The sequence below is a fragment of the Chelonia mydas genome, chromosome 14 (genome assembly GCF_015237465.2).
Source record: "Chelonia mydas isolate rCheMyd1 chromosome 14, rCheMyd1.pri.v2, whole genome shotgun sequence".
In the NCBI taxonomy this organism is placed as follows: Eukaryota; Metazoa; Chordata; order Testudines; family Cheloniidae; genus Chelonia; species Chelonia mydas.
The window spans coordinates 17323526-17346164 of record NC_051254.2 but is presented as its reverse complement, the minus strand read 5'-3'; the positions used below and the strand labels follow the sequence as shown (position 1 = coordinate 17346164).

The following is a 22639-nucleotide window of genomic DNA, read 5'->3' as shown; positions in this document are numbered from 1 at the left end:
TAAGCAGAACTATGTATACAAACATTCAAATTGATTGCCACTGAACTCACTTGAATATGAGTAATTTTACCAGGTGTCCCGAATTCAGCATAGGGAAATATGGTCACCCTAATTGTTACTATATGCTCAGCAAGAAGATTACAGGCTGTTATAATGAATCTGTGGCTAAATCTCTCCAATCAAACATGGGTTTTTTTCCTTTAGAAAAAAGGATTTTTAGAAAATTAGGATCCTATTGCATGAGCTGAATGTCAGTATTTGACAAACTCATGTCCCTTTTAAAAGAAACATGCTAGTGTGCTGTCCAAGTGGACTTGACCACTAAGTTGTAAATTCCATTTGGGTGTTTACCTTTGAAATGCCAATCCTTGTACTTATTTGCATTATCATAACATGAATGTGATAGCACATGCTAGGTCATCTGGGTAGCAGGAGGAATCGGTTGCTGCTCAGACAAGGGAGTGTTTCCTGAAATCATCGTGTGTATTCAAAGGATACTGCTAGTAGCCTTACTTAGCAGTATTATCCCTGCTAACTGGGCATCTTTGCAATGACAGTGGTTTTGTCTTCACTTCAAAAATAGGTGTGCGTGCACATTGGGAAGGGGGGGGGCGTTATAGTGAGACAACTACATGTGTTTGCTCTCCCACTCTAAAATCCTAGTGGAGATAAGGCACTTGTAGTTTTTGTCATGAGGAAACCAGTCAAAGTCAACTATGGGAAGGGGGTATAGTGCTGAGCTTGCCTAGCTACCTCATGCTAAAAACTACATTAGCTATGCTGCTGTAGACACAATTTTTTGGCAGTGAAGACAAAGCTAGTGATGGCCGGTCTTCACTAGGAAAAAAAGGGGATATTCTTGAGTTAGTGAACTCCCATTAATACCCTAGTGAAAGCAAGAAGTTTGTAGTTCTCACACAACTCGGCAGATCAAATTAAAACCCACAGGGTTGGTCTTTTAACCAGACATGCTAACTCACATGAAAGCTAAAAACTGCCTTGTCTTCACTAGCAGTTTACCTTGAGTTAAGAACACACCTCTTCTCCTAGTGAAGACATAGCTGATAGCTACTATTCTAGCTGTTTATCTGGTCAGGAGGCCAAGGGGGGGGTAGCACTAAATGGGTTAACATGGTCATGTTTAGTGTTCTGGGTTCAAATCCTATCTTAGATTACAAAAGAAAATAAGTTTGATAACCTGATTCTAGTCTCCTATCCCAAGTCATAGTGCATGATTAACAGACCCTGTTCAGGGATACCTATGACCAGAATGGCAAAAGGGCAGAAATCAAAATGGTCAACAGCGCTGTGCAAGGACACCGAACTAAAATGACAAGGAGTGCTAAGCAGACCCAAAGACAATTAGAAGAGGTGTGAGCGGCCCCAAGACTGAAATAGCAACGAGAGCACTGGCAAGTGAGCAGGGACCAAAATGGAAGGCTGTGTATGTTACATTTGTGAAGAGAGGGCGCTGGGTGTCACCCTACAATTAGATAACAGGACAAAAATGCTATCAGTGCACACTCCCTCTACATATGACTGATTAGAACTAGTTCTGCCCATTTGATGTTCATGAAATGGAGTGATTGGAAGTCAGGACCAGAATCCATATTTATAAATACATGACCTATGAACACATTGCCTCTGCTACTTTCAGGACAAGCTGAAAGCCTGTATTCCCCAAAGATCTTTGCAAATGTAACTGGGACCATAACCTGCCAAAGAATAACATTACTTCCAACAAGAGGCCCTTTCTCTAACAAAGCACACTTCCTCTTGGGCTCTCAGTCAGCACGTGGAATTAGTCCAAACAGATAACTCACTGCTCTGGAGACTCATGTACTAATGAGACAAACTATTCTTACCCAGTCAGGAAGGAACGTCTTGCTGCAAACTGAATAAACAAGTGCATAGCTCGCCTTATCAAAGTACACAGAACTTGTGGTTATAAGGAGGCTCCTTTAAACAATTAGTTGTATTTTAATCATAGTGTTTTACTTACAATATGAAGAACCACCAAAGTGGCTGAGTGTTGACCCGGTAGATGACTGGCACTGCAGAGAAAGAGATGGAGCATGTCTATAACACAGTGATTTATAGAAGCTTTAAGCACTCCACTCAGACACAGTAAATGCTACAGGACCACATGTGAATGACAGGCAGAGTTCTCCTACTGAAAAGCACTTGACTTGCACTGAACCTAATGGAAGATTGTGCTGGTCTCTGAGGGGTGAATTTAGCCCTAGGATTTGAAAAGTTAATTTACATAATACAGGCAGACTATATAGCTTGTAATTATACAGGTTAGAGAGGAAATCAGAACAACAGTGGCAGCAGGCATGGCATGCCAAGCTCCAAATGTGGACTGGGGGCAGGAGGAGGAGAATAAGAATAGTGTGAATGGGAAAAAAAAGAGGGAGAGCAAGTGGACAGAAATAAGGAGTGATGGTGGCAGCTACAATGAGATGTGGTACAAGGGGAGCCAGGGATGGTGAGGGAAGGCAGCAGCCAATCCAAAGAGGTTGGGAGTGACTGCATTAGACAACTGCTAATCAGCTGCCTGCTTTCAGACAACTTTTAAAACAGACCCCCACTTTTTTCTCCCAAAAAAACCACAGCTACAAGGCATTCCGCATGAAACGTGGAGAATTTAACTACACACCAAACCAGGGACACAGGGAGAAAGGAACAAAAAGCTTTACCGGAGACCTTAATCCCAATCCACAGCTGCAGCTGAGGCATGTACAGCTCAACTAGGGGTAAGGAAAGAGATTTGGCTGCAGTGGGCAATGGAGCAGGCCCTGTCTTCGCATTCTCATGATCCTGGTCCAGCTGTGTAATGGGCTGGTTCCCTGCCAGAATTAACAACTTGTGGGTTTCTCTAAGTCATGTGTCCAATGGCCCCAAGGAGCACCAGCCCTGTCCTCCTTTCCCCCAGGTACATGGAGGGGCTTGGCATGGGAGCAGTCGCACTGTCTCTCCACAGCAGCTAAGGATTCCCTTCCATCAAGGTGGTCCTCCAGGAGCAAGCTATGCTGGCCTTAGGACTGCTTAGAGCCACACAAAGTAACCCCTCAGGTAGCCAGGGCCCTATGTTGAAATGGTGGAGGAATTTGTTTTTTCAGCCAGTGATCAAGGGAGGCTTTGTCTAGATTCACCCTGAGGTTTCCCTTCCTGTCTAAGCCCTTGATATTTGAACTGTCTCAAGGCAAAACGGAGGAGTTGGACTGGTGAAGTCTATTATATGGCTGAAGCAGGCAGAGAGGAGAAGTTAGGGTTAGCGCCGTTCTCTACTTCAAACAGACATAAGTCAGTTCCACAACGTGCAAGGATCACTTCTGCTGGAAAACAAGTTAGATACTTAAATAAGTTCTGCAAATTACACAGCCCCGAGTAAACAGTTGACCCATTTTTCACAAGTCAGTTCTGCTCTCTTAGAATTAAGGATGTTTACAATCACTAATCTAGTTACTGCAATTTTACACCAATACACAAAACAGGCCTCTGCACATTGATTGTATGGAAGTGAAGTCTCCTGAAGATATCCATTTTAGGCAAAATGGGCTGTCTACAGCAATACATCTAGCATAACTAAGTAATTCAGACAGTGTATTGTATTGACAGCGGAAGTGTTAAGAGATCAGCCTGGGCAAGTCACATCCGCTCTTGGCAAGTACACCAGTATGACCATTAGAAGACAGCGAGCATCTCCTGTCAGATGCCTGTGCAAGAGCGCAATCTGTTAAGCGCACACAACAGCAGCTACTAACGATTTATGCCAAGGCATGATAAGAAAATTTGAATTTTGATCTTGTAAAATGTTAATATTCCTTGCCTAGAAGCCAAGTATCATTCAGAAAGAAGCATTTTTTCCCCCTTGTAGATTTTATTCAAAGAACCCATTCCAGATTCCTTACAGACAAACTGAGTAGGCCTAAGGCCCTGAACCTGCAACTTGATCCATATGGGCAGATCTTGCTGACATGTAACGTCCCACTGATTTCAGTGAGACTCTGCATGGCCCACCTGCCCCAAGCAAGACCTTGCATGATCTGAGGGGTAAATACACCATTGCCAATAGAAAATGACTTACGTAAGGTTCAACTCAGAGCTTCTAGAATACAAGCTCCAAACCAGAGTCAGCTCTAGGTTTTGCAGACGATGCAAAGCCAAGAGTGGGTCCCCAGCCAGTAGCTATAAGGTGGGTTGAGATTAGTGTGGAGATAGTGGGTTTCTATAGCAGCACAGGATTGGGGTTCAGGGCACTTTTCATTGTGGGCTCCAGTTGATCTCTCAAAGTAGCTGGGTGCTGCCAAGAGGCTGCTGCTGGGGAAAGGAAAATGCTGACAGAATGAGACTGAAGCAAGGGCCACTAAGCAGCCACACACTTAGTACATGCATTAGGCTACCCCTGCTGCAGGTAGGGAGCAGTGAAGACAAGTTACAGTATAACTGAACAATGGAATAAACATGTTAATCTTCAAGTTCACCAAGCGGTACAATGTGAAAAATAACTCAATGAGTTAGCCATCTATTTCATAATAGAGTGGCAACACATTTAAGTTAGTGTGGCATGAAGCACAGTAGCATCACTCCCCTCTGAGGTTTATTCCAGTTACAAGACTGACCAGCATGTACTGGCAGAGTGAGGCATAAACAGTCCCTTCAGCATTGCCTAAGGTAGAGAATTTTGGCATTGTGATCCCCTCCGGAATGCTTGTTTTACACAAATGCTTATGCATAGGGCCCTACCAAATTCACAGTCCATTTTGGTCAATTTCATGGTCACATGAGTTTAAAAATCATAAATTTAATGATTTCAGCTATTTAAATCTGAAATTTCACGATATTGTAATTGTAGGAATCTTGACCCAAAAAGGAGTTGTGGGGTGGTCTCAAGGTTTTTGTAGGGGGGAGGTTTGCGGTACTGCTACCCTTACTTATGTGCTTTTGCTGGTGGCGGCTCTGCCTTTATAGCTGGGCAGCTGGAGTGTGCCGGCTGCTGGCCGGGAGCCCAGCTCTGAAGGCAGAGCCACCGCCAGCAGCAGCACAGAAGGATGGCATGGTATGGTATTGCCACCCTTCCTTCTGCACTGCTGCCTGCAGAGCTGGGCCCTCCGTCAGCAGCCACCATTCTCCTGCTGCCCAGCTCTGAAGGCAGCAGCGCAGAAGTAAGGGTGGCATGGTATGGTATTGCCATCCTTACTTCTGCGCTGCTGCTGCTGGCAAGGCACTGCCTTCAGAGCTGAGCAGCCGGAGAGCGGTGGCTGTTGGCCAGGCAGCAGCACAGAAGTAAGGGTGGCAATACTGTGAACCCCCTAAAATAACCTTACAACCCCCCTGCAACTCCCTTTTGGGTCAGGACTCCGAATTTGAGAAACACTGGTCTCCCCCATGAAGTCCATATAGTATAGGGTAAAAGCACACAAAAACCAGATTTCACGGTGTGTGACGCACGTTTCATGGCAATGAATTTGGTAGGGCCCTACTTATGCATCGTTGCAGGCATTTACTTCTTCATTGTCATGACCCTTGCTCTAGGCAAAGCTAAATAGGTGGTGCAGAGACACAGCGACTTCCAATACAATGCCACTGTAGAAAGGAAGTGCTAGTGTGACTGCTGCAATTGGCCCTCCAAGTGCAGTCCCAGTGTCCTACAATGCTCCTGCCTATCCAGCAATGACCAGTCTTACAGCTTAGAAGCACTGCTTCGGATACCTGTCAAGTCATTCACTTAGTAACTCACATGGAGTGGGCAAGGGGGAGTGGTAAAAGGGGAGGGGAGAGCAACCAAGTTGAAACTCAGCTACTTTCTACTCTGCCTCTTCCCTGATCCCACATTCAAAGAGCCAGAGCAGCAGAGGACAAGAGAGAAAATACAGCTTTAAAATTTTGCTTTATGGAAGCTTCTTTTGGAAGTGTCATAAGGACTCACCTGAAAAAACACACAGAGAAAGTGTTCAGCAGTCACTGCATACACACGCAACACTGCGTTACACTGAAGTTTGCCTGCCATGGCTGTCCATTTGTTGCCTCAGCCGGGCTACCCTAAATGTAAATGCAGTGTTGAATGTGCGCATGCAGTGGCTGCTCAGCAATTAATTTCTCTCCTTTGTCTGTGTGTGTGCAGGTGAATCACTAGAGGGTAATAGATTTGGAGCAATATTCTAACTGCATAGCAGCGTGTGAACTACGGCAGTCTGTCTGTTGCCTCAGCATAACTCTCACACTGCTACACAGAATACTGCTCCCGACCTTTTATTCTCTAGTAATGCACCTGAAAACACAAAGGAGAGAAACTGTTTGGCAGTAACTGCATGCACAGACTCAACACTGCATTTAGGAGGGTTGCTATGGCAGTCCGTTTGTTGCCTCAGCATATCTCGCACAATGTTATGCGGTCAGAATACTGCTCCCACCCTATTCGCTAGTAATTCCACCTGCCTTGCAATAGTGTCCAGCACTCGTTTGTGTTGTCCCCAACCCAGGACCAAATATCGCCTAGGGCCCACTGCATTAGATGAGGAAACTGACTGGGCACTATCAATAGGCCTGGAGGGACATCCTCATTCCAACCCATACCACTCCCATCTGTAGATCAAAAGGGGAACACAGGAGAACAGTTAGTTCAGCAAGAAACCACACACAACAGGGTATGATCCAAAGAGAAGAAATCAGTTCAGAATAATCAGCCTCCTTGTTCCCTCAAGTTGCAACACCCAAGTTGCTCATCATAATACCATCCAATCCTCTGGGTTGTTCACTGAGTGACCCTCCTTTATAGCATCTGCAAGTACTAGGGCATAGCCCCTTTCTCTCACAATTGGTGCATGGATCCTTGAGCAGGACAGAGTCATTTGAAGTTGGAGATGGAAACACAGAACAGATGCAAATATACAGTATACCCAGTGATGAGCTGCCAAAATCTTAACCACCGGCTCCCTCCTCATCCCACGAGGGCGTTGAGGCCCGCCCCTGCCCCATCCAACCCCCTATGTTCCTTGAGGCCCCCCCCCCCAGACCCTTGCCCCATCCACCCCCCTTCCGTCCCCTGACTGCCCCCAAAACTGGGCAGGAGGGTCTTGTGGGCCACCATAGTGGGTGCCCACTGCGCCCCGCCCCTAAGAGCCAGAGGGACCCGCCAGGTGGCGAGTCCCGACGGTGCTTACCTGGGGCAGCTTCCAGGAAGCATCCGGCATGTCCCTCTGGCTCCTAGGGGCAGGGGAGCGTAGCTGGTAGGGGAGCAGCTGCTCCCCCCACTGATCAATGGAGCACCCACGGGGAGAATTTGGTGGGTGCAGAGCACCCACTGGCAGCTCCCCGCCCTGCGCCTGGTCCCAGCTCACCTCCACTCCGCCTCTGCCCCTGAACACGCTGCCCCGCACTGCTTCTCTGCGCCCCCCCCCTCCCCCCCCGGCTTCCCGTGAATCAGCTGTTCACGGCCAGGGTGGGGGGGCTCAGAAGCAAGCGGCGGCTTCACACTCAGGCCCAGGGAAGCGGAGGTGAGCTGGGACGGGGAGCGGTTCCCCTGCGCGCGCACCCCCCAGGTTACCTGCTGCGGCGCGGGCACCCCTCCTCACGCCCTCCCCCCCCCAACTCGCCTCCGCCTCCCTGGGCCTGAGCACAAAGCCACCGCTTGCTTCTCAGCCCCCACACCCGGCTTTCCGCACAAACAGCTGATTTGCGGGAAGCACAGCGGGGTGGCGCGTTCAGGGGAGGCGGCGGAGCGGAGGTGAGCTGGGGCTGGGGAGCTGCCGGTGGGTGCTCTGCACCCATCAAATTTTCCCTGTGGGCGCTCCAGCCCCGGAGCACCCACAGAGTCGGCACCTAAGGTGCCACTTTTGGCCAGTTTTTAAATTTAGAAGCCCTTTTAGAACCGGTTGTCCCGCGAGCAAACCGGTTCCAGGTCACCACTGAGTATACCCATCCCAAGTACCACAATTAACAGCACTTGCAGAGAGTACTATGCAGGAATGCAAGGCACTGAATATACCCAGAACAGATAGGCTAGCATGGAGTCACTGCATTGTTGAGACTTGCACCACAGCAGTTTTCTAGTATAGACAAGGCCTTAGACCAAGTTCCCATGCCAAGTGCGAAGGATGGGCCTCTTACATTTGGTCGGAGCGATAGTACTAGCTACATGCTGCAGATTTAGTAGGCTATTTCCCTCAATATAGGGTAAGTCTCCTGGTTGCCACATTTTACACAACAGAGTAAATTAAAATTAGTACAGTCAGGAGGCACTACTGGGTGTTTCTCCCTCAATAAATGACCCTCTTCCTACACTGTTTGCTTAATACTAGCTCCTAAATGCACAACATGTATTGTCATGTGGATTTCATTTTCGGTACAGCTGGCCCCTTACATAATCTGCATTCATCCTGAACAAAAGCCAATTGAGATAGAGAATTCCTTAACTGGAAAGTACTCCCAACCCAGCTCTCGCCTCATTGCATGTGTTTCTCATTAAAAGTCTCGGGATCTGCTCTGTTTAATTGTAATTCAGCCATTTAACATACCTTTGCACCCTCTAGTGGAGAAAATGAGAAGTGCCACGTCAAGAATATATTCTCAAATTCCTGAAGCATTCTTCAAGGACAGCAAGGTTTGAATTACTTCTACAAATCCTCAAAGCACCACATCACAGCTAGGAAGTGTCCCATTTGCCACGAGTACACTACTTCCCAAAAGTTAGCACTGCCAGAAGTGCAGAAGAAACTTGCAGAGCTGAGGACCTCTTTTGGCTTGTGCATGTTATATGGCAGGAATTTAACAAGAGTTACAGTGATCTTTTTTGAAAGTTAGATTTTATTCATGTGTTTAGGCAAAGCCACATTCTACAAGTTAGAAGACTACATACAGGGATAGTCAAGCTGAAGTGATGGCATCCTGCTCCTTTATTATGGTGTAATCTTCCAGTCAAGTCATCTGGAAAGAAATAATCAGGACACATAAGTACAAGAACACAGTACAAAAGGCTTCACCTACAGGCAGGTCAGAGCTGTGCAGAGTGCAATACGAGCAGCTAAGCAAACTTAGAAAGTACATTCAGCTTAGGGTGACATCTGCAAGTCACTGTGATTGCTTAATGAAGCTGATGCAGAATTCACCGAAAGCCTTATATCCAGATGCTCTAAAGTTCCGTTGTGAAAGGTACTGATGCAGGATTTAAAAGAGTGGGGGCCTGCTCTTTGGAGCAAGTTTCTCAGGAGATGAAGGTCTGATGAGCAGTTGACCACATTTACAGAAGACCTCAAAGACTGCAAGCAAGTACTCCCCATACCAAAATGGCCCATTAGTTTACCACTCCATAAACAAAGGTGGCCTAGTAACTCTCAGCCTACCTGCCACAAATACAGAATGCCTGGCTCAAGATGATGCTAGCCTAGACAAGTGCCAAAGTATGGTTGAACTCAGGCAATTTCAAGGAGAAGGTACAAATGCACCCTTCCCTTACTTTGGTTGAAGAGAAGGATTTCTGGATTTTGACAAGGTCAGCTATCCAGGCACAATACTACTGAAACTTTATATATACTAAACTGCCTAACATAAGGACCTGCAAGTATTTTATTCATGTTAAAATATCCTATGCTAGTAACTGGCAAGTGAGATTTTACATTAACAGATGGAGAAATTTTATATCAAGTTACAATAAGATAATCTAAAAGTGACAGCACTCTCCTTACCAAATGCCTTTCTCTTCCCTGCTGCTGTGTATGCACACAGGTTGCTATTTTAAAGTTGCTGACTTTAATATTCTTATAAATGTTGATCTCCAAGTTAAATATTTACTTTGGCTTACAAAGAAGAAAAAGCACCTCTCAACAGCAGCCACTAAACAACAACTTTTATAAGTAGTTGTACTACATTGTACGCTCGGTGGAGGGAAAAATGTCTTATAAGTCTTGTTTCTTATGCAGTACTTTATCTTGCCTAATACCCTTTAAATATTTAACCAGCTGTAACTTCAGTCTGGAAATGACGTGTGCGCCAAAACTTATGAGGTCTTCTGCTAGTTTAGAATCCAAACCTTCCCACAATCGTATCAAGTGTTGGAAGTGTGTCTTTGATTATAAAGACACGCTAAATAAATATGTTTTTATTGCCGTTCGTGATAAACAGATCTGCTTTATTCAGGGCTCAGGTTGCTTGATATATACTTTTCTGTACAAGTAAACAGAACAAGGAGTAACGATCTCAAATTGCAATGTGGGAATCTCCTTCCTTTGAGGTTTTTAAGGTCAGGCTTGACAAAGCCCTCGCTGGGATGGTTTAGTTGGGGATTGGTCCTGCTTTGAGCAGGGGGTTGGACTGGATGACCTTCTGAGGTCCCTTCCAACCCTGATATTCTATGATTCATGTTGGTTTGTACACCAGGGAAGAGCAGCATTTGCCAGCTCAAAGGAAAGAGCCTTTTAGAGCAAGAAAACTGAACAGAGCATGTTAATCAATATAATACAGAGGTGGGCAAACTACAGCCCATGGGCCACGTCCAGCCCGCAGGATCGTCCTGCCCTGCCCCTGAGCTCCTGGATGGCGAGGCTAGCCTCTGGCCCCTCTCCCACAGCCTCAGCGCACCGTGCTGCCAGCTCTCTGACCCGCTGCTCCTGCCGGGCAGCACGGGGGTGTGGCTGGCTCCGGCATGGTAAGGGGGCAGGGAGCCCCAGGGGGGCAGTCAGGGAACAGGGAGGCGTTGGAGGTCCGGGGGGGGGGGGGGGGGGTCAGGGGACAAGGGGCAGGGGGGGCTGGATGGGTTGGGGATTCTGAGGGGAGCAGTCAGGGGGCGGGAAGTGGGAGGGGGCCAGGTTGTTTGGGGAGGCACAGCCTTCCCTACCCAGCCCTCCATATAGTTTTGCAACCCCGATGTGGCCCTCAGGCCAAAAAATTTGCCCACCCTTAATATAATAGCAGACAAGTGAAGAGTTCACTAACTGCTGTCTGAGATTCCATTACACTGCCCTCTCCTGGTCAACTGGAAGCCTATAATCTTGTACTTTATTAGCCCTAATTTAAATGTTTAATTCCAGTGCTTGCAACTAAAGTTCTGGATAGACATTTTTAGCTACTTCTGAATAAATAGTTACCCAGGAGGCATCAGCCAGTTTCTAAATCAGCAGAATTTTATCTTTATACTATGGAGCACCTAGATAAGAGAGCCTAGCTGTTAGTCAGGGACAGTGTCATAAATTAATCACATTTAAGAGAGTCAAAAGCCATTTTGCAGTTAGATGTTTCTATATTTTAGAAGTATCATTTAATTTTAACTAGAACTTAGTTGCAGACTTACTAGAGATGAAGCTGAGGGCACTAGAGCATCACCTGCAGATTAGGGTGGGATTTGTGCTCCTAGATCATTTAGGCACTTTTTAAAATCCTACTGTGCTTCAGCTATTCAGAACTGATTAAGAAGTTATTCGAGTGATAACACTTTTCTCCTGGTCTCTACTGGACTGTTGTGTCAGATGGATGTGTCAGGTCTCATCACTATTATAGTCACAACAGGAGATATAGTATTTGTTTAGAACATTAAACTTATACCTGGTTGTACATTGTCTGATTAATACCAGACTTCCCAAACCCCTAGGTTATTTAAAAGAAAAAGAAAAGAGGGACAGATAGCCAAAGATCGATTCTGTAGTATTTGCTGAAACTTTGCTATGAATCTCAGTGAAAAAGCAGACAGATTAAGCCAGCTGCTTTCTTGATTTATTTTAGGAAAATATGACAAGCGCTGGGTATTTAAGTTAACAGTTACTTTGCAGTATATCAATTTTATTTTACTGCAATCTGGAAGAGTATCCATTTACTTGCCACAAATCAAGTAATGTATACAGATCACATCCAAAAAGGCAAGTGCCAGATAAGTTACATTACGATTATCAATATTACATTATGATGAAAAAAGACCACTAATCATTCAGTCTTAACACTGGTTTTGAGGTGTCCCAGTTCCTAAAGATTCATAATTTAATGCTTTGCCTGGAAAGGGAAGGTAATTCTCCTTGCTACAGCACTGCCAAGAGGCCACTTGACACTTCACCTGGAGAAACCAGTGGTCCCCAATTCTCCTCCTATTTCAACAAAATGGTTGCCTCTAATTAATGCCACCTTCTGTTGGGGGAGAACTACTATTTTATTAACTTGTGATGGGCCAGTTGTTACAGCAACTGACTGTTCAAAAGGGCTCAAAGGCCTGTTTTAGTCAATGTAGTGAGACACCTCTAAGCCACCAAGACTCCAACAAATACAAAGGTTGTGTCAGCCAGCAACCAACCAACCAACCGGGTCAAACTGATACCCTAGAATGATTAAGGAACACTCAGTCTTACTTCCCAACCCAGACTCTGCTGGGTTTCTATCACCACCCTCAAGGGGAACCAAGTGTCTAGTAGCAATTAAGCCTTGAGAAAGCAGCAGGAGTTTCCTTTAGGGGAGTACTGACAAGCCTAACTTTTGGCACCTATGTGGGCTCTGCCTCTCTGCGAGGATTTTAATACCCAGTTCACCAAATCTACAGACACCTGTTAATTTGCTACATGTTTTCTGCACCTGTGTTGTTTATTATAGGTATATCTACACAGAGTTATTCCTGGTCACCTCCATGTGCGGACACTCACTCTGGAACAGGAATGCCTTGTTCCCATTTAGCTTAATTCACAGTGGTTAAACTAAAGAGAAGCAAAGGACTCTTGTTCTGGAATAAGAATGTTCACACATGCAGCTGCTGGTCAGGAACAACGACTGTGCATTAGGTTCACATTCTGTCTTCACCTGCATTAACTTTCAAGTGTGGACAAGCCTTACATCTCCTTGGTTGAGCCACTATGTGGCTAAAGAGCAGTCTCAAGTGAAAAGATGTAGCATCACTGTGCAGGTCAGTTAACGGAAGGGTAGGAGGTTAGCTGGAACTTTAACTCTCGTGACTGAGGTTCTACTGGGTTTTCCTTCTGCTAGTCAGTTGCAATAGTGGATGTTTTACATTAACCTTACCCAGGATTCAGGGAAGACTTTGAGATGTTAAACCAGGAGATCAAAGGCCTCCCAGTTGGCCTTCTGGTGTCCTCAAGGAGGCACATTCACTGTTTAGGGTCATGTCCTCTAACAGCATATGAGAAGCAGTGTCATTAACCCTTTTTCCTGGCTCTCGCTTTCGAAGTGTGTGGTTCTCATGCCAAAGACAATCCTCCACACTTGGGCACTCAACAGCTACTCTGACTATTCAAATCCTTCCTTAAAGCACTCTTCCCTCATGAAACCTTCAATGACGACCCAACAAATTGAGTTTTTAAAAAAATATTAGAATTCAGGCCTTCATTCAGTAAACTGGGATATTGTCTGTCTGCTTATAAGTCCCCCCCCAACCCCTTTGAGGCAGGGATCTTGTTTTTGTCTAGGTACTGTACACGGTTAATCATATTATTGACTCTCAAAAAGCCACTGTTCTGCTTATTATGCTGGCTATAATGGAGTAGAAGGAAAGGGAGTTAGGTTCTATTTATACTGGCAAAGGAACAATGCAATGCAAGCTGCACTGTTTTAAAATATGGTTCATACTAACACTGTTATAGAGTCAGCATAGGCTGGGCTGGAAGTATTCTGGAAACACTGCACTAACTGAATGACTAGCAGGGGAAAGTATGAACGTCCACACAAACCATAGTAAATCATCAGGCTCCAGCATTATATTCCTATTGAGACACATGCAGACAATTAACAACACCCATGTCTATTGTCTGCAGATCCACTTAAGATGTCAACACACAGGGATATAATCAGAAAGTAAAACGCTTATTTTTTAAATTAAATCTTAAATTTAAGATAAATAGCCAGGGATTAAATTCTACATGGGAGAATCCAAATCCACAGATTTCTATTGGTACTTGGAAATCAGCAGTGTTAAAGAAAATGAAAAACGTGATCTATAAAAATTAAGTTTGATTATTAAACCTGTAGAGCTTGTTTGTCAGGCAATGACTCTTTCATCTTGGTGTTAGGTCCCATTACATATAACCTCTCAGAGTTTTAAAATTCAGAACAGAAATTAATACTGAATAAAGAAGAACTGTGACTATATAAACCATACATTTTTCCTTGACTTAAACTGGAAAGATTTTGTATGCAGTATCATACATGACCACCAAAATGCTGCAAGAATGCTCACACCTGCTACTGCACAGGGCAAACTCTAGAAAGGAGTCTGCGTAGGATTATTCTAGGGCAAGAGATCAAGCTGGCTGGTACAAGGCTGTGTCACCAAGGGCCCAGCCACACAGCAGCCTTCTCCCAGACCCTGTGCTTTCTACAAAGCCTGCCAACCTCCTGTGCTTCTGTACAATTGCCTCTTGCCAAGGAAAGAACAGCAAATCCTAAATCAAACTTTAATTAAATGGTTAAACAGTTACCTCACATCAGTAGCACCACCAGAAATGGATTTAATGCACCCTAGCCCCAGTACAATCCAAGACGGAGGTGGAAATTGTTCCTTCATTTAGGCAATGGAGAGTAAACCCTGCCAAGAAATTTGGAGACACATGATCAGAGACCAAACCAGAATAGCAGAGAGAAAGAGTCAGTCACAGTAGTTAGACAATTAACCTCTCTCATTGCCTGTGAGGGCAAGTCAGCCTTCATCTCCACTCTACTTACCAAAATGCCTCATTCCATCTGTGCTACAAAAACCACCATGCTGCAGGCATCAGGGCACAACATGGCATCCACTGATTCTGTAACCCAGCTAAACCCCTGAAAGATAGCTAAGGGCTAACATACCCTTTCAACAGAAACTGAGTAATACAGGGGGCCAGTGGCTCAGTGAGATCCAGAGCCTAGACTTAGAATAAGGCATCCCTGCTTCCTACTCCCATCCCTCTTGCTGACCCCCGTATCACACACCCATGGGCATTTCCTCCAATCCCCCTCTCTGCCCTCACTACACCCCCAGCCCCCGTCTCTGCCCCCACAATTCACCCTCCCCACATACACCCCACCCTAGATACACCTCATCCCCCTTGCTTCACCCACTACACCCAAACCACCTCATTAGTCTCACTATTCACCTTCCCTACATTACATTCCAATCCCCCTCTACCCACACTACACCCCCCAACCTCCCTTAGCTGGGCCCCATTATTCATCCTCCCCACATACACCCCATCCCCTCGCTGGCCTCCACTATTCACCCTCCCCACATACACCCCATCCCCCTTGCTTCACCCACTACACCCAAACCCCCTCACTAGTCCCACTATTCACCCTCTCCACATATACCCCATGCCCCTTGATGGCCCACACTACACCCCACAACACCCTCACTATGCCCCCATTATTTACCCTCCCACATACACCCGATGCCCCTCTTCCCACACTAACCCCTGCAAACTCCCTTCCTGGCCCCCATGATTTACCCTCCCACATACACCCCATCCCCCCTCTCTACCCATACTTCTTCCCGGCCCCCATGATTTACCCCTCCCATACACCTCATCCCCCCTCTCTGCCCACACTTCCCCCGGCAACCTCCCTTCCCGGCCCCCCCATGATTTACCCCACACACACCTACACCCCATCCCCCCCCCGCCCACACTCCCCCCCACAACCTCCCTTCCCGGCCCCCATGATTTACCCCACACACACATACACCCCATCCCTCCCCCTGCCCACACTTCCCCCCGCAACCTCCCTTCCCGGCCCCCATGATTTACCCCACACACACATACACCCCATCCCCCCCCCGCCCACACTTCCCCCCGCAACCTCCCTTCCCGGCCCCCAGTCCCCACTACACCCCCCATCTCACTCACTGGCTCCCATTATCCACCCTCCCCACGAACACCCCACCCCCCGCTGGCCTCCACTGGCGGCCCCGGGGAGGGGAAGGAGGCCGGGGGCTCCAGGCCCCCCCGCCAGCGACCCGGCCGCCGTTTGGGCTCGCGCGGCCGCAAAGGAAAGGCCAAGGCGAGGAAGCCGTAGAGAAGGCGGAGCCGGCGGCTAGAAGGGTGCTGCTGAGGAAGTTGCCCAAAAGCGTTAACCAAGAGCGGCCCGCGGAAGTCGCGGTCCTCCCAGCCGCCTTAAAGGGCCAGCAACGGCTCCAGCCCCTGCCGGGCTGCGCCAAACTCACCCCAGGGCCCCGCGCGACACGTGACCCCGCGGCCGGCGACGGCAGACCCCGGCGCTGGGCCCAGCCAGCGGGCGGGAAGCTTCGCTGAGGGCGCGCCCTACCGGACTGGACGTAGGACCCAGTAGTGAGGGGAGGCGGGGTGAGCCTGGGGGTCAGCCCCAGGGGTAGCGCCCCCCCCAGGCCCTGGACACCCCCAGAACTTCAAGGGCTGGAAGCGGGGTGAAGCAAGGGGCACCCTGCACCCCCATAAAACATCCGGGGGAGGGCAGCGTGGAGTAGCGCTGAGAGCAGGGCCTAGAGGATGGAACTAGGCGGGTGGGGCTGCAGTAGCACCCCCTGGTTTGAAGAGGTTTCCATTATCCAGGGTTTCCAGTTTGGCTCAATCGCTTTCAGCACCCCCTCTGTATAAATGGTTCCCTAGAGCAGGGTGGGACTGGCCCCACGGCTCCTGGCTTCTCGCCTCCCACCCCTGGAAGGGGGATGGGACCTTGGACAAGTCACTTCTGCTCCCTGCTGCAGTTTCCCCACCTGGAGTTGGAGAATAATGTTATGGCCATCTTATCTATGACTATCACAAGGCTACATCCTGAGGCTATCCAGAGATTTCCACTAACAGCCAGCACAAGAATTCAGACCCTCCTGCTCCAAAAGGACACCCACTTAGCCGTACAGGGCCTATGACACAGCGGAGATGTTCTGGGTGTACACAATAGAGGGAAATAGTGCAGTTATTAGACAGCTTGCTATAACACCTTCCTACCCACCCATCTCCGAGGGGGGTTATGGGACAATACATTAATAATTGTAAAAAGTTATAATACTTTGCACTTCAATGACACTTTCCCTTGTAGCAGCCAAGTAAATTATAAACTTTATTACTGCCCTCTGATTGTACCATGCACGCCTGCTGCTTTATATTATAACACTGCATCAAATTCACCCTTGGCACAACTCCACTGAAGTCGTGAGAATTACACCGATGGTGAGTTTGGCCACTTCCTGTAACTAACAGCAACTTCGGTGGTGAATGAGTTGTGAGTGGCCTTTGTTTCATTTGTACCAGTTTCCAAGTGCAATGAATAAAATCAGCCACAGGCTATAGCTGCTTTGGGGTGTGTAATTTCATTGTTTTATTTCAGAAAATCTTGGTTAGAGGCCCGGTCCTGTAAACACTTACTACTAGGCATGGTGACGTCAACGGGATTTCTCATTTTCACTATGGATGCTACTTTTAGCAGGATCAAGCCCTGTATTTATGCAGCTATGGCTAGAATAGAGGCTGGTAGCCAGCTAGAAAAAGGCATACATCAGGGTGCATAAAAGAGGGAGCTGAAATTTGGCCATGGACACCATGCCTCACAGTGGCAGAACAGTTTCAAAGCTGAATTGACACTTCCTCTCCCATTCTGCAGAGTCTGACTTCAAAGTATTAATGCTGAACGCATTTTTAGACTTTTCCCTAAAAATTAATTTATGACCTGAGGTCAAACACAAGAAGCTTTAGCCCCAAAGGTACGTTTCTGCTGCAGTAAGCTTGAACCTACCTATAGACCTCAAAGATTTATGCCATTGAGTTCAGTGGGAGTAGGAGAAGGCCCTTAAACCGACCATTCTAGCTCAGCGTTAACTATTTAGCTGAAATTCTGTGCTGTGCTTCCTGGAGGTGCAGCACAAGGATACGGGTGACAAAGGTGGCTTTAAGTTAACTTGGAACACTCCCAATTCTGGCTCCTATGGGGGCCAAAATGACCCCCAGTGTAACTTAGATCAACCCTGGAGGTTGCCTGTGGGACTACAGCACTGCCCCGGGAACATCTCTTATGTTGGGATTTGTGGGAAGCCCATATTGTGGCCCTACATGGTGCCTAGGATGATCCAGGTAATTATAGGTCTGTCAGTCTGACATCAATCCTGGGCAAGAAAATGGAGTGGCTAATATGGGACTTAATAAAGAATTAAAGGAGGGTAATATAATATATGCCAATCAACATGGGTTTATGGAAACTAGATCCTGTCAAATTAACTTGATATCTTTTTTGGTGAGATTACAAATTTGGTTGATAAAGGTAATGGTGTTGCTGTAATATACTTAGACCTCTTTAAGGCATTTGACTGGGTACCACATGGGTACCACTTTTTTTTATTAAAAAAGTACAATAATATTAAATTAACATAAGAACATAAAAAATGGCCATACTGGGTCAGACCAATAGTCCATCTAGCCTAGTATCCTGTCTTCTGAAAGTGGCCAATGCCACATGATTCAAAGGAAATGAACAGAACAGGGCAATTATCAGGTGATCCATTCCCTGTCATCCCATTCCAGCATTATGGTACACATTAAATTGAGTAAAAGCTGGCTAACTGATAAATCTCAAAATGTAGGTGTGAGTGGGGAATCATCATCAAGCTAGTGTGTTTCTAGTGGGGTCCCACCGGGATCAGTTAGTAGTCCTATGCTATTTAACATTTTTATCAGCGACCTGGCAGAAAACAAAATCATGACTGATAAAGTTTACCGATGACACCAAAATTGTGGGAGTGCTAAATAAGGAAGAGGACAGGTCACTGGTACAAAGCGATCTGAATCACTTGGTAAGTTGGGCACAAGCAAACAATATGCATTGCAATATAATTAAATGTAGATGTATGCATCTAGGAACATAGAACATAAGCCATACTTACAGTGTGGTGGGGGACTCACACACTGGAAAGCAGTGACTCTGCAAAAGGTTTGGGGGCACAGTGAGCTGCTGCGGCCAAAAGGGCTAATGAGATTTTGGGATGCATATATGGGAATCTTGAATAGGAAGAGAGAGGTTATTTCACGTCTGTATTTGGCATTAGTGTGACTGCTGCTGGAATACTATGTCCAGTTCTGGTGTCAACAGTTCAAGAAGGATGTTGATAAAGTGCAGAGGGTTCAGAGAAGAACCATGAGAATTGCTAAAGGATTAGAAAGTGTGCCTTATTGTGATAGACTCCGGAGCTTAATCTATTTAGTTTAACAAAGAGAAGGCTAAGGGGTGACTTGATAAAAGTCTGTAAATACCTACATGGGGAACAAATAATGATAATACGCTCTTCAATAGAGCAGAGAAATGTATAATAATGCAATGGCTGGAAGTTGAAGCTAGATAAATTCAGACTAGAAATAAAGTGTAAATTTTTAACAGTAAGAGTAATTAACACTGCGCAATTTATCAATGGTGGGGGTGGATTCTCCATCACTTGTCAATTTTTAAATCAAGACAGGATGTTTTTCTAAAAGGTATGATGCAGGAATTACTTTGGGGAAGTTCGTTGGTCTGTGTTACACAGGAGGTCAGACTAGGTGATCACAATTGTCCCTTCTGGCCTTGGAATCCATGAATCTATGAGTAAATCTCCCCTGGACCCTGCAGGCTGTTAATGGCCCCATATGCTTCTGCAGTCGTATTTGGGTTTGCAGTGGGGGGTGGGAGGAATCCCTCATAACTATAGAGTTGTTACTGACATGTTGTCTATGATCTCTCTGGTCCATAGTGCATTATTCTGTTGGAGGCAGGCTGTAAAAGATACATCCTTGTAGTCTAGGAATTACAAAAATAATTCAGAAATTCCAGATACCCAGAGTTACATACAGAAAATCCTGCCATGCTGTTTTGAGCAGATGACACTTGCAGTGAAGTTCTGTGTTTATTCTGATTTATAATTGAGACTAAGTGATGGATCTACCTAATTCATAAGGTTCTTTATTATGAATTAACGCTTCCTAATTATGTTGTAACTTTGCCAAAAAATAGTCTGATTAAGACCAGAAATTATCCCCAAAATTTTATGAGTGTTATATCATGCTTTAGCCATGCAGTCCCCATCAATTAATGAGTCAGTGGCTTAAAACCCCATGCTGTGCTTTGGTCATTAAATTAACCCCCCAAACTACTCTTCTGATTTTCAGAGGTATTGAACACCCATAACTCCAATTAAAGTCAATAGCATCTGTTGATGCTCAGCACTTCTGAAAATTCAGCCCTCTAATTAGGCCCTCTGAATGAGAACACTCATATTAAAGTATAGGATAAGCAATTTCATATTTCCAAGCTGTCATCACAGTTCAACTCCCAACTCAAGCATTACGTTAGAAGGCAAAGGAATAGAAGAAGTGAGTCAATTCTCATACCTTGGCAATAACGTATAACCAAATGGCGATGTCCACAAAGAAATGATGCCATGAATTGGCATAGTGTCAGCTGCATTCACCAACATAAACAAGTTTTGGTCATTGAACATCTGCAACCTACAGACCAAAGTATGAATCTTTAACTCAAATGTTACTTTCATTTTAACATCTGGATGTGAAAGCTGGAAATCAACCAAAGGTACAGACAGATGTCTAAATGCCTTTGAAAGGATGCCTCAGAAAAATACTAGAATTAAATGGAATTAATTTATAACAGAGTCAACAACCCTTATCGCTGAAGTTATCAAGAAAAGAAGATGGAAAAATTTGGGACATATCTTAAGAATAAAGCCAGAGCATCTGCCACGGCAGGCGTGCCATTTGGCAGCTGCAGGAACATGCAAGCAGGGCCAGAAAAAAAGAATGCCTCCTCCAAATACTAGAAAGGGAAAACTTATGGGACTTCACAACATAGAGGACATGCAAAGAGCAGCCCAGGATAGGCAGGGATGGCTGGGTCTTGTCCATTCCCTTAAATGAACCCTGAAGGCACCTAAACTCACTAAGCATCTATGTTTTCAGGATAAGAGTTCCTGCAGTGCCTGTTTTTGCCTCTGGCCATGTGCACTGCTGCCTCAGTCTAGATATCTGGACACTTATCTCCCACCTAAGCCTCAGAGCAATTCACAAACCAGGGAAAGAAGGGCAGCCAAACACCTAAGTGATGTATAGGGCCCAAACTGGTGTGCTCAGAAGCCACCTACTGGATTGGGTCCCATTCAAAATCAGGCTGCTGGCAGCAACAGTGGTACAGCCCACCTTCTAACTCAGTGGTTAGCGCACTCACTTCGGATATGGGAGATCCAGGTTCAATTACCCCCTTTCTATAAGGGGGAAGGACGGATTTGAACAGAGGTCTCTAACTTCTTAGGGAAGTGCTCTAATCACTGAGCTATGGGATATTCTGATGTGGGACTCCCTCAATCTTTCCTGCTGAAGCTGGTCCACTATGGGTAAATAATGAAAGAGTGATTGGAGGAGGGATCTCCCACTTCTCAGGTGAATGCTGTAACCACTAGGCTTAAAGTTATAAGGTGAGCACCACCCCCATCTCCTCCTCCTCTGGCCGTTCGGTATGGAGTGAGGCAGGTTCCTAACTCATTCTCACAATAAACTGCTTAGGCGCCTAAGCCACCTGACTCCAGGAGACAGGTTCTCATTGGTGGTAACTAATAGAGATAGGTGCCGAACTCTCTCCTATTGGCTAGCTTAGGTGGCTCCCCCCTTAGCATGCTAGCTTTTGTGGATCCTATTCCTAGGCACCTAACACAAACTTTGTGGATGATGGTGTGTGCCTGAGATTTTCCAGCCCCCTAAATGTTAGGTGTGACACAACGCAGCATTACAATACCTAAGTCCCTTTGTGGATCCAGGCCTAACTGTTCCCAGGACCAGCTTCCTTGCTCCAAAGGACTACTTCATGGCTTTCATCCACTTTCCCTGGAAACATGCAACAGGGTAACTACCGCCTCTGGCCTTAAAGGGCCAGTGCCCCATTAGAGTCACACAATAACCTCGCCTTAGTTAGAAAATTACACTGTTGCGTTGGTGAGACTGAAGCAGGGCAAGTTGCAATGATGCAGTGCATTTAAACCAGCCAGCCTGATTTGGGTGCAGTATTGCTCTGGGTCCAGACATTGCACTCCTTGGCAAATACTGCAGCAGTGCTGTTGTCTGTGTATCACTTCCACACTTCATGGCACAACTCCTTAAGGCAAAAGTGAGATCATGCAAAGTATTGTGGATGCCCATTGTAATCCTAGCAGTCAGGATCAATGTTATGTAACCTCACTGGGAATCGCTACCATTTCCAGATTGGTTGCAAAATGAAGGACACGCTGGAGGATCAGAGTTCCCTCTCTGCTTAAACAGTGACATTTCTGAGTCATTGCGTGAGACGGGCAGAGCTAGTAAAAAGACTCAGAAATCCTGATTCCCAATGCTGTGTTTCAACCCCTATACACAATACCCTGCACCCACCTGCCATGTCATTAGCACTGAAAGATATATTCTAATGCAAGTGAGACAAGCGTTAGAGCTTACACAGAGCTCTTCTTCAGGTCTGTGTGAGCTCAAAAGCTTGTCTCCCTCTAACTAACAGAAGTTGGCCCAATAAAAGAGATTACTTCACCCACCTTGTCTCTCTAATATCCTGGGACCAACACAGCTACAACAACACTGCACATGCTCATGCATTCAGAATGAGGGAAAGGAAGAAAGTGACCTTGGCCATCAGGTTCAAAAATCAGTCACTATTAGTTTATTCCACAATATAGAAAAAACATTTTACACTGCAC

The 22639-nt window shown here is 46.1% G+C and overlaps 1 protein-coding gene and 1 non-coding gene across 11 annotated transcripts in view; both read right to left on the bottom strand.

The window, feature by feature from the left end:
- The window catches only part of SEC14L1 (SEC14 like lipid binding 1), a 109053-nt gene extending 94541 nt beyond the window's left edge, over positions 1–14512 (bottom strand). For 4 of the 10 annotated variants that reach the window (XM_037914580.2, XM_037914587.2, XM_043527599.1 and 1 more), the window contains exons 1-3: positions 14406–14512; positions 8864–8931; positions 2003–2054 (exon numbers count right to left, since the gene is read on the bottom strand). The gene's annotated coding sequence lies outside the window, so the exon portion shown is untranslated. Of the gene's footprint in view, positions 1–2002; positions 2055–8522; positions 8658–8863; positions 8932–14405 lie in introns of those variants that run through there. The other 6 variants (XR_006285628.1, XM_043527593.1, XM_043527596.1 and 3 more) reach the window with 3 other exon arrangements.
- LOC114022570 lies at positions 14114–14295 on the bottom strand. Its single transcript, XR_003566632.1, has one exon.
- Positions 14513–22639: the final 8127 nt, after the last annotated feature.